The 9,651-nt window shown below is 48.1% G+C and overlaps 1 protein-coding gene across 1 annotated transcript in view; it reads left to right on the forward strand.

The window, feature by feature from the left end:
- The window catches only part of Atpsyncf6 (ATP synthase, coupling factor 6), a 225,976-nt gene that overhangs the window by 190,480 nt on the left and 25,845 nt on the right, over nucleotides 1-9,651 (forward strand). The gene's annotated exons all lie outside the window — the stretch shown is intronic.

The raw sequence follows: 9,651 nt of genomic DNA on the forward strand, positions 1-9,651 counted from the left end.
GGAAAGAAAAGTCGACCTTTCGATTTTGCTGTCTCCGCTTTTTGCTGCGCTATTTTGTGCTCGCGCTCCCGCTGCCTGACGACAAACGGGGTCTTGAATTTATTGGGGCAGCTGCCCGTGCCTGAAGCATGTGGCCCTCCACAAAGCTTGCAACGTTGCTTACAAGCGGCTTCATGATCCGGCTCCGGGTTTGCCGTCCCGCAGGCGAAACGCGGACAGACGTCCTTTCTGTGTCCAACTTGGCCGCAGGTGTAGCACACTTCTCTGCGCTGTCGGTACAGGCGGCATCTTGTCATGTAACCGGCAAAGTTGACGTGTCTTGGTATCCGCTGACCTTCAAAGAGAACGACGACCGCTCTGGATTCTCCGATTCGGTGCGCCTCAATTGCTGTCGGATTGCCTCCGTGGATCACACATTCCTTGATGTCCGCTTGGGTATATGTGGGCGATATGTTATAAATTATGCCCTTGACGGTGTTGTCCGGCGCCGCACGATATGCAAACACCTCGTACTTCTTTCCACGCATGTTAAGTTCCCTGACGTTGGAATACGCCTGTGCCCTGACTAGGCACGGCGTGCTCACGACCAGGATGTTCTGCCCCGGATTGGGATACGTGATATCCTGCCTGAAGGCGCTCAGGTCTATCTTGGCTGCCGTGGCTAGAGCCCTGTTAAACTCCAGCGGCTCCACTTCTCTTATGGCGAGGCCCCCGCGAGGCCTAATGATAATTTTCTCGGTTTCCGCCGGCATGCGCGGCATTCTTGCCGTTCTTGCGAAGGTACGATTAACTTTTTGGGCAAACTGGGCCCTGGTAAGGTTAGACACTTTAGCTTGCTTACCGGCATTTGGCTTGACCTGCTGCTTGTCGGCTGCCGAGACCGGTGTTCGCTCCTTCGGACGACCCCGGCGAGTGACCACGGTCCACCCGGCGCACTGCACCGTCGATTCGTCGTCGCCCGCGGTCAGCGTCCCGCGTGCACCTTGTTCACCATCGTCCGTAGACACTTCCATGTTCACCGACGCCCGAGGGGCCTCACCGTCGATGACCGACGCAGCGCCCGGCGTTCCGGCGAGGAGGGTGGTGTCCGTCGCGACTGCCGAGGCCGACGCTGGGCCTAACCGCCGGCCCGTTAGGGCTAGCTGCCGCTCGGCCACGTTGAAACTTCAGACTGGCGTAAAACACCGAACATAGGGAAGATTCCCAAAATTCTTTCACCGGACGGTGCCGGTGATCGAACTGAAAAGGTACGTACACTTTAGAAGAATGGGCGAATTTCTTCCGCATTAAATAGCAATATTTCACGGAGCCGAGGTGAAACACGTGCGCACTCGGCGACCGCTCGCAGCGCCCCCTTTCTCGCCGGTAGAGAGCGCGCAGCTTTCGCCACGTTAGAGTGAACTAGAACCAAGTATTCTAGTTCGCTCTAGTCACGTTGTCCGCGGTCGAGTTGAGAGGGAACCATCATGCGCGATTTCTCATCGAGCGCTGGTGATAGTGAACGGATTTTCATCATTCTTGAGGGAGGAGATTGCTGGGACAATAGACTTTACCCCAAAATACCGTCCAAGTAGTCGATGGTAAGGGTGCAGCGCCAGGAATACGTCATATCCGCGGCATTTTAGTGCTGCTGAAATGTGGTAAGATTACGACCTGGGGCTGGTGTCAAAGCATCCTTGCAATCTGGCAATGCTGATACACGTAAAGCATCCTTGCAATCTGGCAATGCTGATACACGTCTCCCTATGCCTCCATCCCTGCGGCGGTGTCTACTCAACCATAAGGCGTTCTTGTTCCCATGACATGCTTGACTTCAGTGCCCCAGTAAAAGCTGTCGAATAGATCTTTTTCCGTTAAAAAATGTGGCAAGTATTGTTACGGAGCAGTATTTTTCCTCTCAAGCGTGAACCGCATGGGGCGTTTTCTGCTCGCGAAAACGTACCGCGAACGTCACAGGCGCGCTGACGCTGCCGAGCAACCAACCACCCGCACACTGCGCGCGGCGCGGCCAGCGGCGGCAACATGGCGGCGGCTTCGATTGCGAAGTGGTCTCGGGAGCTCGAGCGACCGCTTCTAAGCGCTCTCTAAAAAGCCGCTCAAGGCCCGCACGAAGTTGCTTGTGCGGTAAAGGAGCTTATAATGTTGGCGAAAACGGTACTATAAAACATGATCCGCGCCGCTAGCGAAAGCACCCATGCAATATCTGCCGGGGTGGTAAGCCTAAACATCTCTGACGGAGCCAGCCGGCTCTCTCGAGCGCTTCGAAACTGAGGCCATGAGGCGCGCGCCTTCCCATTGGCGCAAGTCATCAGGCTCCTCCCACTTTCGTGCGTGACGCGCGTCATTGTCTGAGTGAGGCAGAAGCTGCCGCGCGCGCGGAATCGTCGACGCGGGCGTGAAAAAATCGCACGCGCAACGCCGACGCGCCCGAATCACGTGCAAAAAACGCGCCATGCGGTTCACGCTTTAGACTACTGAAGCAGCCAGAAAATGCCAGCCATAACTGTTACGAAGCGCTTTTAATCAGCACCTGGTTGAGGCCAGACTTGAAACAATGGCTATTGTTACGAATCGGCCAGCGCAGCCGTACTTTCCCGCATCACTCCTCGGCTGTGCGGCGAAGCCACTGCGTGCGCCTTTGAAACAGGCGCTATCGTGTAGGTGAATCATGCCTTCACGTCTCGACAAGCCCGGGTCAGACGCTTCACTTTCGGCGCATTTCAAAACTTCGGCGGCTGCCGGCGAGGCTCGTCTCAACGCTCTTCAAGGACACAGAGGCCCCGTCGATCGCAACGGAGTCCTCCTCTCTCCCCTCTCTCGGACTCAACGTGCGCCGAGGCTACCGACTGTCACGAACTCTGGAAAGAGCGTTGTGTGTGTCTGTAACGTTCGTGGCGTGTTGCCGCTTGTTGGCGTTTTGACCGTTACGGCTTTTGAGTATAAATAGAAGCCGCCCAGGCGCTGTACACCATTCCTGTTAGAGCAGCGAATCGATGCTGTCGCTCTGCTTGAGTCCTGTATTGTAACCTCGCCCGTCGGGGCATTGTTCTTCGGCTTCGGCTCACCTCTCGCTATGAAGTAAACAGTTACGTTAGCCTACGGCTTCTGGGCTTCTTCACGGCTGCAACAGCGGCTGGCCGCTCGCATCATACACGCTACCACTCGTATGTCGGAGGCCACGGAGCTCGGATCGGGTGCCCCCACTCGGTTGCAACACTATCAATTTTAGCGGCGACATGAATTTTTCTTGCAATTTTCCTGATAACCAAGGTGTGTGACAAAGTATCGGTAGGGGTAACTCTTCGGTGGAGAACATACCAGCTGAAACACGTAGAAAATTTTCACAAACTGGCCTTTAGCGCACAATTACGCTTTATGTAATGTAAAATCCCTTAATTCGAAAGCAATGACCGTTACATTTGGTGGAACTTTTGCAATAACTGTAGTGTCTGCTGCCTTCCCTTTATTATAACTGGGGTACCATTCACCTTTTTTGTAACCTCCCCAAAGGACCTTGAAACACCGTGGGTAATTGTTTGCAAGGTGTAATAATTTTGTAAAAGTGAGGTGAAAGGCATTAAAATGGTGAAATGAGAAACGTTAAATATCTTTTCTAGGCTTTACAACCTTTGTGAAGATTCTAACCAGGAGTCAGAAACCATAGGCGTGCGCACAGGGGGGGGGGCGGCCGCCCCCCCCCCTAATAATCTGGAGGGGGGGTGCCAAATTTTCCCCATGCCTTAACTCAATCGAACCTGTCCCGTAGGGTTATGAGTCGACCACGCGTGTGTTTTCATGATCATGGCAGCTGAAGAACCCTCAGGTTACCTTCCAAAAGCTGTTTACTTTCAGCCCCGGAAATGCGGGAACTAAAAGCAGGTCGCTGTGAAAAACATGTTATCACTTAATTTTCATATTTGCAGCTACTGCGGAGCTTGTCCTCCTACTTTTCCTCGCAAATAACGTGCCTATAGTACTGAGCAAAATAGCCGCGTAAAAAGAATTTCAGAACAGACAATATTATCTTCTTAAATTCTTACGAAGTTCAAAAGCTAGCGTTCGAGCGGTACGCACGAGAACCACGTTGCAGTTTACAAAGGACAGATGTGTCATATGTTTCTGTACTTTAGGGAGAATGGAAGTTCTTACGGCAGCACGTTGTGAAATTGATGCCGCATCCGCCCTGGGACCTGCCCCCTTTGCCGATGTTACACATGAAAGTAAAAACTTCAGCCCACAAATATTTTGTATGTGTTGCAATTCCATTTCATTGAAATAAAAATTGTATAACAATTCCTCGTCTTTCCACTACGTTCTGACCATTAAGCCTTCAGTGGGAGGAGGTCGGGAGTTTCCGAGGGGGGGGGGGGGGGTCACTCAGGTAAGAATATCGCCCCCCCTAATCGAGAAACCTGCGCACGCCTATGTCAGAAACAATTATGGGCAGAAGCGCACAAACTTAAGTGAGAATAACGTTAGGGAAACTGCTGAATTCGTGATATGCAGATGGCGTTTTCTATTCGTCCAATGCATTTAGACAGGGGTCGCCAACCTTTTGAGGTGGAAGGCCGACTTGTATGAAGCCGGCACGGCGGAGGGCCGGATGACACTGGAAAAAGGGAGGGAAGGGGGGAAAGGGCTGCTTTTTAGGCAAAGAGAAAAATTCTGAGAACTGACAATAATCTAGCCAAGTGTGAAAATGGGGGGCAATGCTAACTTGGTGCGATCAATTCTCTGTTCTTGTCTCCCGTACCTGTAACCCCCTTTGAGGTCAAAACTGCCGTAACGGCCTTCAAATATGAGGTGACAAATGGAGGGGGGGTTCCGACTACGTGCGGGGGCCGCATAATACAGTCCCGCGTGCCGCAGGTTTCTGACCTCTGATTTAGAGAGGAGGAGGAGGAGTAATAAACGTCCCTATAAAGCAGTTCGCCTTGGGGAAGAGTCCTCATTCCAGGACCCCTTGAGACCGTCCGGCTTCTTGAGCCCTCTTCACCAGCCAAAGCTGGTCATCAGGGTCCGAGCTGGACAGTGCTTTCTCCCAGTGCTCAGGGGAGGGGAAGGGCAGGGAGGGAAGGGGGTTTAGCATTCAATAGGATAAAATCTGTCCATACTTAGGCCGGTGACTTCAAAGTTCGGTGCATACCCCTAAGCCGCTTTGTGGACATCAAAAGTTGCATAATGGAACGCCACTCTCTAAATCAGATGGTTGGTTCAATGCGAGAAGAACCCCAACCATCTGATTTAGAGAGTGGCGTTCCATTATGCAACTTTTGATGCCCACAAAGCGGCTTAGGGGTATGCACCGAACTTTGAAGTCACCGGCCTAGGTATGGACAGATTTTATCCTATCGAATGCTAAACCTATACTGTTTTCTGCAGACGACTTTGGACGCATCCTTCAACGAAATGCTTCTGACTATTGTTTTTTTGTTATTAGTAAGCTAATTATTCAGTTTTATTTCCCTGAGATTTTGTTTCACGAAGTTTGGTGCTCAAAAAGTATTCTTTTCATATAACAGCACATCAGAAACTGAAGGCTGCCAATCACCTTCAATATTTATTTGCTGTGTTAAACAACCGCCAGTAAACGTCATGGAACTCCAATATACCTTCAATGTCATAGTACAGAACTCGTACCCCAATAGTCGAGAATGTCCGCGAAGTGTTTAGCAATTGTTAATTAAAGGAGCCATGAAGAGAAAACACAATTGTTTTTGGTTCATTCAAAAGACTCCCTCATTAGAATCATACTGACACCTCTTTTAACGCAGTCCCTCAAATAAGCTACATAATTAGGAAAAAAGGAAACGTCCATGCGACCCACTAGCTCATTTCCCGCAACAGAACCTATGATGTCATACCAGACAGCTCTGCGCTTGGCGGAGAGCGGCAAAAGCAAACGCAATTTAGGCAGAGCTTATAAGCTTGCAGAACGAGCTATTTGCGCTTAAATTTAGGGCACATCCTTTTTAAAGCCGTAATATGATGGGACAAACAGTGGAAGTTACGAAAGCACACGTAAACATAGAAGTACCGATGCGTACTGCTGTTGGTACTGCGCGCACTATGCTTGGTTTAGTTGCACAGGTTTGCGGGGCGTTAGGGTTGTTTGAGACAACACTGGACGATTGATGCAAGCGAGGATGTCTTACGTGACCGTATTTGTCGAGCGAGCACCATGTTTCACGAAACGATTGTCTCCATGAACAAAACAAGCCAGGTACAAATACGTTCACAAACAAATATAAGGCAAAAAACGGCTTGACACGGTGTTGGCGCCATCTAGGTTCACTACCGGTAAACACGGCCCTGTGATATTGCAGACGACGAAAACGCACGATTTAGAGGGAAAATCAAATTTTTAACTTCAATTAATTAATTTTTTAGTGAATAAAGCATCGTCTGCATTTGGACAAGCGCTGGGGACTCTATAAAACACGAACTCTTTCGAATAACACAAACTTAATTGTGTTTTCTCTTCGTGGCTTCTTTAAGCGTACATATTTTATAAAGTTGCTTGCATTGTGCCTGCAGACAGTGTTAAAGTTACAAATACCATTTGTTGTATAGGAATTAAAGGACCCATTGGAATAAAAAAAACAAGAAAACTCCGCCATCCGCGATGGTAGTTGCGTAAATGTCCACAAACGGCTTCAAGATTGCGTCCTTCTAGCCTGGTGAAAGGTAGCGTGCAAGCGCCTTATGAAGACAACACCAATGCTTTATTTAAAGGAGCCATGAAGACAAAATGCAAGTTTGTTTTATTCGAAAGATTTTGTGTTTTATAGTGCCCCCAGCACTTGTCCGGATACAAACGATGCTTTATTCCTTGTGAAATTAATCAATTTAAGTTAAAATTTTGATTTTCCCGCTAAATCGTGTTTTTATGGTCTGCAATGACATCACAGGAACCGACCGCTCTGAAGCCTAGGGTGCTTTGATTCACGCGCCCGCCGTACAGGGTGGAGACACGTATACGCTGGCGCCACCATTTTGGGTCACTGGCTCGCTGCCAAAGGAAATCATTCTATCAAAACCGCGCTAAAATTATCGCCGCAACGCGGTTTACTGGTGAAGTTTGAATCGTCTTATCTGTTTAGCATATTTTGCTGGGTCTCTTGGGAAACGGAAAGAACAACACGTTGAGCACGTTGACCCAAATGCAGCGGCACGGGACCGTTCAGTGGGTATCTCCATCCTGCACAGCAGCGCAGGCATCGAGGTACCCTGCTGCAGCCGATTGCGCAAATTCGCGTGTTGGTTTACTAATCCTAGACACCGCTACCATACCGTGGCAAACCGTTTTCTGCCTTTGGTTTGTTTTTGACCGTATTTAAACCTGGCTTGTTTTTGCTCTGGAAGAAAATAATCATTTCGTGAAACATAGTGCTCGCTCGACAAATATGGTTACGTAAGACACCGTTGCTTGCATCAATCGGCCAGTGTCGTCTGAGGCAACCCCAAAGCCCCGCAATGCAGTGCAGCTAAACCAAGCATAGTGTGCGCAGTATCAACAGCAGTACGCATCAGTACTTCTATGTTCACATGTGCTTTCGTAACTTCCACTGTTTGTCCCACCATTCTTATGGCTTTAAAGAGAATGTGCCCTAAATTTAAGCACAAATAGCTCGTTCTGCAAGCTTATAAGCTCAGCCTAAATTGCGTTTGCTTTTGCCGACCTCCGCCAATCGCAGAGCAGGCTGGTATGACATCATGGGTCCTAGAAATGAGCGAGTGCATCGCATAGCCATTCCCTTTTTTCCTAATTATATAGCTTATTTGAGTGACGTTTACGTTAAAAGTGGTGTCAGTATGATTCTAACGAGGCAATCTTTTGAATGAACTAAACCTGTGTTTTGTCTTCATGGCTCCTTTAAAGACGTTGAAAAATAAGGCCACGTGTTGAGGCCGCGAAACACTCACCCGCCCCTTTAAACCAGTGAATCATCCTTAATATCGCTGAAATTACGCAACCCACAAAAACACCTTTACATCGAGACACATATGACGCAATAGCTGCATGAAAAACGGCTCACATGGAATGCGTTCGCGGTACGCAGCTCAACGTCGTTATCATATAATAAATTACGTACTTAAAATATTTCCTTTCGGTTGCTGTCTTCGCGCGTGGTTGAGCTGTTTTTTAAGGTTCGGGTTAATGGCTTAACAAGTTTTCAAACTCCAACATTCTTAATTAGTGAACATAACGACTCAAACAAAAAAATGGTCTGTATCAACGATTATCATCTTCACATTCTTGTCACTTTATATGTCTGTATCTACGGTACTTTTAAAGGCTAGTCTCTCGGCAAACACTGATTTGCTTCCTGCCTGCAGTAAATGTTCAATTAGGACAATTGCAGAAGTCTCCGCAGTAGCCTAGACAAGCCACTGCTGCATAATTTTAAAAAGGATATGCTGCGCAGCAGCAGCTCGCCCTAGGCTTTCCCCATTTGACTAGCAGAGTTGGGCTGCCAGTATGCTATTTAAGCAAAATGTCCCACACGTAGAGACAAAAAGTGCATGAAGTGAGCACTGGCGCAAAATCTTTGCAGTGGTGACTGCGGTACAATGTACAAACACTAGCTTGTACAGGGCAGTGTAACGACCGCGGGACATGTGGAAAGGGCTCTTGTCTCTTTTATTGACAGATCTGCACAGGGGCCGAATTCTTCAAATTTCATTATGGCTTATAGACGACTAAATGAGCAAATTTTGTGAAGCTTGCATGGGCAGTGCTCAATTGTCAAAAATTGATGAGCACACAGCACTGACAAGCAAAGCACCCACAGAAAGAGAAATAAAGCTCACTAATGGTGTCACATATGTTATTGCATCGTTGAAAATAACAAAAAAAAACTTTCATGTAATCGCATCCTTGCGTGCAGCCAAGCTGCAGACAGACTGTACAATAAGCAGTAACGGTAAACAGCACGGACGAATAAGTATGGCAATGCAAGCCGACTCTTGGTGCAGAGTGAACACGGCCTTGTACAGCACAAGCTTGTAATCCATGATAGCGAGGAAGCTTAAAGAAAAATGCATCATACTTTTTTGGGCCAATCAAAACATGCCGCCGTGACAGAAAAATGGAAAGGGGATTCTTTGATGCTCTAGCACCCAGCTTCCAGAAAATAAAAAAATGAGGCCCAATATTAACCCTTGCTCCTAACTTCTCGGGAAACGCCCGTAAAAATGCATTGATGCACATGCACACGTACAATATGACTACCTATGTTTTTACAGCTGATAACCTAGTAACAGAACAAGAACACGCTTGCTCCCAAGAACTAAAAATAGCAGATTGGAGCGCAGCCCATGTAACCAAATCAGTGCAAAGCACACTTCACACAAACGAAACAGGTCGTGAGTTTGAATTTTGTGAAGCCATTGGGCAAAAGAGTGTTCACCATGAAAGTGCACGGCCACAGGAAACATGGATGAAAGAACTGGAACCAACATACATCTGCACACAACAATAAACCTCAAATGCCACACAGTTCAGTCTTACTACCTAATCCCAGAATCTGCACCGCATTAGCAAAGAACCCACGCAGCAAAAAATTGCAACAGTACCAATTTGTAGCAAAAAAAAAAAAATCGAAGCACATCCTGGAATGCTATTTCCAATGTACTTCATCAATTCTA

This window comes from Haemaphysalis longicornis, unplaced genomic scaffold (assembly GCF_048455015.1).
Source record: "Haemaphysalis longicornis isolate Haplotype H1 unplaced genomic scaffold, Haemaphysalis longicornis Haplotype H1 scaffold_4, whole genome shotgun sequence".
NCBI lineage: Eukaryota > Metazoa > Arthropoda > Arachnida > Ixodida > Ixodidae > Haemaphysalis > Haemaphysalis longicornis.